Consider the following 6,969-nt stretch of genomic DNA (forward strand, 5'->3'; position numbering starts at 1 on the left):
TATACACTGATACAGCTATACACTGACACAGCTATACACTGATACAGCTATAGACTGATACAGCTATACACTGATACAGCTATACACTGATACAGCTATAGACTGATACAGCTATACACTGATACAGCTATACACTGATACAGCTATACACTGACACAGCTATACACTGATACAGCTATACACTGATACAGCTATAGACTGATACAGCTATACACTGATACAGCTATAGACTGATACAGCTATACACTGACACAGCTATACACTGACACAGCTATAGACTGATACAGCTATACACTGATACAGCTATACACTGACACAGCTATACACTGACACAGCTATACACTGATACAGCTATACACTGATACAGCTATACACTGACACAGCTATACACTGACACAGCTATACACTGATACAGCTATAGACTGATACAGCTATAGACTGATACAGCTATAGACTGATACAGCTATACACTGATACAGCTATACACTGATACAGCTATAGACTGATACAGCTATAGACTGATACAGCTATACACTGATACAGCTATACACTGATACAGCTATAGACTGATACAGCTATACACTGATACAGCTATACACTGATACAGCTATAGACTGATACAGCTATAGACTGACACAGCTATACACTGACACAGCTATACACTGATACAGCTATAGACTGACACAGCTATACACTGACATAGCTATAGACTGATACAGCTATATACTGATACAGCTATAGACTGATACAGCTATAGACTGATACAGCTATACACTGATACAGCTATACACTGATACAGCTATACACTGATACAGCTATACACTGATACAGCTATAGACTGATACAGCTATACACTGATACAGCTATAGACTGATACAGCTATACACTGATACAGCTATAGACTGATACAGCTATACACTGATACAGCGATACACTGATACAGCTATACACTGATACAGCTATAGACTGATACAGCTATACACTGATACAGCTATAGACTGATACAGCTATACACTGATACAGCTATAGACTGATACAGCTATAGACTGATACAGCTATAGACTGATACAGCTATACACTGATACAGCTATACACTGATACAGCTATACACTGATACAGCTATACACTGACACAGCTATACACTGACACAGCTATACACTGACACAGCTATACACTGACACAGCTATAGACTGACACAGCTATACACTGATACAGCTATACACTGATACAGCTATACACTGATACAGCTATACACTGACACAGCTATACACTGACACAGCTATACACTGATACAGCCATACACTGATACAGCTATACACTGATACAGCTATACACTGACACAGCTATACACTGATACAGCTATACACTGATACAGCTATAGACTGATACAGCTATACACTGATACAGCTATAGACTGATACAGCTATACACTGACACAGCTATACACTGACACAGCTATAGACTGATACAGCTATACACTGATACAGCTATACACTGACACAGCTATACACTGACACAGCTATACACTGATACAGCTATACACTGATACAGCTATACACTGACACAGCTATACACTGACACAGCTATAGACTGATACAGCTATAGACTGATACAGCTATAGACTGATACAGCTATACACTGATACAGCTATACACTGATACAGCTATACACTGATACAGCTATAGACTGATACAGCTATAGACTGATACAGCTATACACTGATACAGCTATACACTGATACAGCTATAGACTGATACAGCTATACACTGATACAGCTATACACTGATACAGCTATAGACTGATACAGCTATAGACTGACACAGCTATACACTGACACAGCTATACACTGATACAGCTATAGACTGACACAGCTATACACTGACATAGCTATAGACTGATACAGCTATATACTGATACAGCTATAGACTGATACAGCTATACACTGATACAGCTATACACTGATACAGCTATACACTGATACAGCTATAGACTGATACAGCTATACACTGATACAGCTATAGACTGATACAGCTATACACTGATACAGCTATAGACTGATACAGCTATACACTGATACAGCGACACACTGATACAGCTATACACTGATACAGCTATAGACTGATACAGCTATACACTGATACAGCTATAGACTGATACAGCTATACACTGATACAGCTATAGACTGATACAGCTATAGACTGATACAGCTATAGACTGATACAGCTATAGACTGATACAGCTATACACTGATACAGCTATACACTGATACAGCTATACACTGATACAGCTATACACTGACACAGCTATACACTGATACAGCTATACACTGACACAGCTATACACTGATACAGCTATACACTGATACAGCTATACACTGACACAGCTATAGACTGATACAGCTATACACTGATACAGCTATAGACTGATACAGCTATACACTGATACAGCTATACACTGATACAGCTATACACTGACACAGCTATACACTGATACAGCTATAGACTGATACAGCTATACACTGATACAGCTATACACTGATACAGCTATACACTGACACAGCTATACACTGATACAGCTATAGACTGATACAGCTATAGACTGATACAGCTATAGACTGATACAGCTATAGACTGATACAGCTATACACTGATACAGCTATACACTGACACAGCTATACACTGATACAGCTATACACTGATACAGCTATACACTGACACAGCTATACACTGATACAGCTATAGACTGATACAGCTATACACTGATACAGCTATACACTGATACAGCTATAGACTGATACAGCTATACACTGATACAGCTATACACTGATACAGCTATACACTGACACAGCTATACACTGATACAGCTATACACTGATACAGCTATAGACTGATACAGCTATACACTGATACAGCTATAGACTGATACAGCTATACACTGACACAGCTATACACTGACACAGCTATAGACTGACACAGCTATACACTGATACAGCTATACACTGACACAGCTATACACTGACACAGCTATACACTGACACAGCTATACACTGATACAGCTATACACTGATACAGCTATACACTGACACAGCTATACACTGACACAGCTATACACTGATACAGCTATAGACTGATACAGCTATAGACTGATACAGCTATACACTGATACAGCTATAGACTGATACAGCTATAGACTGATACAGCTATACACTGATACAGCTATACACTGATACAGCTATAGACTGATACAGCTATACACTGATACAGCTATACACTGATACAGCTATAGACTGATACAGCTATAGACTGACACAGCTATACACTGACACAGCTATACACTGATACAGCTATAGACTGACACAGCTATACACTGACATAGCTATAGACTGATACAGCTATATACTGATACAGCTATAGACTGATACAGCTATAGACTGATACAGCTATACACTGATACAGCTATACACTGATACAGCTATACACTGATACAGCTATACACTGATACAGCTATAGACTGATACAGCTATACACTGATACAGCTATAGACTGATACAGCTATACACTGATACAGCTATAGACTGATACAGCTATACACTGATACAGCGATACACTGATACAGCTATACACTGATACAGCTATAGACTGATACAGCTATACACTGATACAGCTATAGACTGATACAGCTATACACTGATACAGCTATAGACTGATACAGCTATAGACTGATACAGCTATAGACTGATACAGCTATAGACTGATACAGCTATACACTGATACAGCTATAGACTGATACAGCTATACACTGACACAGCTATACACTGACACAGCTATACACTGATACAGCTATAGACTGACACAGCTATACACTGACACAGCTATACACTGACACAGCTATACACTGATACAGCTATACACTGACACAGCTATAGACTGATACAGCTATAGACTGACACAGCTTATACACTGACACAGTTTATACACTGACACAGCTGACTAACTCTTCTGATGACAGCTATACACTGATACAGCTATAGACTGATACAGCTATACACTGATACAGCTATAGACTGATACAGCTATACACTGATACAGCTATAGACTGATACAGCTATAGACTGATACAGCTACAGTACACAAACATCTCTGTCAGGGCCGATGGACCCTGGTCAACATCTCTGTTAGGGCCTGGTCAACATCTCTGTCAGGGCCTGGTCAACATCTCTGTCAGGGCCTGGTCAACATCTCTGTCAGGACCTATGGACCCCGGTCAACATCTCTGTCAGGGCCTATGGACCCCGGTCAACATCTCTGTCAGGGCCTGGTCATCAACACTGTCAGGACCTATGGACCATGGTCAACATTACTGAAGGAAATAGATAGGGGCCATAGAAAGTTTGAACAAGAGAGAGGAGAGTATGGGAGGGGGAGAGGAGAGGAGGGGAGAGGAAAGGAAAGAAGGGGAGGGGAGAGGAGAGAAGGAGGTGAGGAGAGTAGGAGGAGAGGAGAGAAGGAGGAGAGGAGAGAAGGAGGAGAGGAGAGTAGGAGGAGAGGAGAGTAGGAGGAGAGGAGAGAAGGAGGAGAGGAGAGAAGGAGGAGAGGAGAGAAGGAGAAGAGGAGAGTAGGGGAGGGGAGAGGGGAGGAGGGGGAGAGGAGAGTAGGAGGAGAGGAGAGTAGGGGAGAGAAGGAGAAGAGGAGAGAAGGAGAAGAGGAGAGTAGGGGAGGGGAGAGGGGAGAGGAGAGGAGAGTAGGGGAGGGGAGAGGGGAGAGGAGAGGAGAGAAGGAGAAGAGGAGAGTAGGGGGAGGAGAGTAGGGGAGGGGAGAGGGGAGAGGAGAGTAGGGGGAGAGGAGGTGGGGGGAGAGGAGAGTAGGGGGAGAGGAGAGAGGGGAGAGGAGAGAGGGGAGAGGAGAGGAGGGGGAGAGGAGAGTAGGGGGAGAGGAGAGTAGGGAGGAGGGGAGTATCTTTAGACATGAGTCTTGAAGGCAGTAAGTCATCACAAGCTGCCTGTGTGTTTAGAATTTGCCCCCAATCCTTTAAAATGACAAATGTGTGTGTGTGTGTGTGTGCTAGGGTTTGTGTGTGCGTGTTAGGGTGTGCGTGTGCGTGTGTGTGCTAGGGTTTGTGTGTGTGTGTGTGTAAGTGCTAGGGTTTGTGTGTGTGTGTGTGTGTGTGTGTGTGTAAGTGCTAGGGTTTGTGTGTAAGTATTAGCGTATGTGTGTGTGTGTGTGTGTGTGTGTGTGTGTGTGTGTGTGTGTGTGTGTGTGTGTGTGTGTGTGTGTGTGTGTGTGTGTGTCCCAACCTGTCAGATCCACAAGTCCACTTGTTGTAACAGAAAGACATTGAAACAGAAGCATTGTTAGAACCCTGAGGAAGACAGAACTCAGAGGAGGAATGTTGTGATTAGAATGTCTTAATGAAACATAATAGAACACAGAGGAAGACAGAATGTCTTAATGAAACATAATAGAACACTGAGGAAGACAGAACTAGAATGTCTTAATGAAACATAATAGAACACAGAGGAAGACAGAATGTCTTAATGAAACATAATAGAACACTGAGGAAGACAGAACTAGAATGTCTTAATGAAACATAATAGAACACAGAGGAAGACAGAACTAGGATGTCTTAATGAAACATAATAGAACACAGAGGAAGACAGAATGTCTTAATGAAACATAATAGAACACTGAGGAAGACAGAACTAGAATGTCTTAATGAAACATAATAGAACACAGAGGAAGACAGAATGTCTTAATGAAACATAATAGAACACTGAGGAAGACAGAACTAGAATGTCTTAATGAAACATAATAGAACACAGAGGAAGACAGAATGTCTTAATGAAACATAATAGAACACAGAGGAAGACAGAACTAGAATGTCTTAATGAAACATAATAGAACACAGAGGAAGACAGAATGTCTTAATGAAACATAATAGAACACAGAGGAAGACAGAACTAGAATGTCTTAATGAAACATAATAGAACACAGAGGAAGACAGAATGTCTTAATGAAACATAATAGAACACTGAGGAAGACAGAATGTCTTAATGAAACATAATAGAACACTGAGGAAGACAGAACTAGAATGTCTTAATGAAACATAATAGAACATAGAGGAAGACAGAATGTCTTAATGAAACATAGTAGAACACCCATTATGTTAATGGGGGTCCAGAATCATTCCTGTTCAGGACACAACACATGATCAGATTCCTGCCCATAGTGGAGGTAGGTGTTCTGGTGAACAGGTTACCTGGCCAGGAAGACTAAACAGAACATAAGGCCTTCTGGGAACATGAGGGGAACGTTGGTGGTACTCCGGCCAGAGCTAAATGTGATGGGGGACAGAAACCAAAAAAAGATTGAGAACCAATCTTGTAGGAGACATTTCACATAGCACCCATTCCCAATACAGTGCACTACTTTTGACTATATAGGGAATAGGGTGCACTATATAGGGACTAGGGTGTACTATATAGGGAATAGGGTGTACTATATAGGGAATAGGGTGTACTATATAGGGACTAGGGTGTACTATATAGGGAATAGGGTGCACTATATAGGGAATAGGGTGTACTATATAGGGACTAGGGTGTACTATATAGGGAATAGGGTGTACTATATAGGGACTAGGGTGTACTATATAGGGAATAGGGTGTACTATATAGGGACTAGGGTGCACTATATAGGGACTAGGGTGTACTATATAGGGAATAGGGTGTACTATATAGGGAATAGGGTGTACTATATAGGGAATAGGGTGTACTATATAGGGAATAGGGTGTACTATATAGGGAATAGGGTGCCATTTGGGATACAAACTACAAATAATTTTTATTTTACCTAACTAGACAAGTCAGTTAAGAACAAAATCCTTATTTTCAATGACGGCCTAGGAACAGTAGGTTGTTCAGGGGCAGAATGACAGATCTGAACCTTGTCAGCTCGGGGATTTGAACTTGCAACC

This window comes from Oncorhynchus clarkii, unplaced genomic scaffold (assembly GCF_045791955.1).
Source record: "Oncorhynchus clarkii lewisi isolate Uvic-CL-2024 unplaced genomic scaffold, UVic_Ocla_1.0 unplaced_contig_1469_pilon_pilon, whole genome shotgun sequence".
Classification (NCBI taxonomy): domain Eukaryota; kingdom Metazoa; phylum Chordata; class Actinopteri; order Salmoniformes; family Salmonidae; genus Oncorhynchus; species Oncorhynchus clarkii.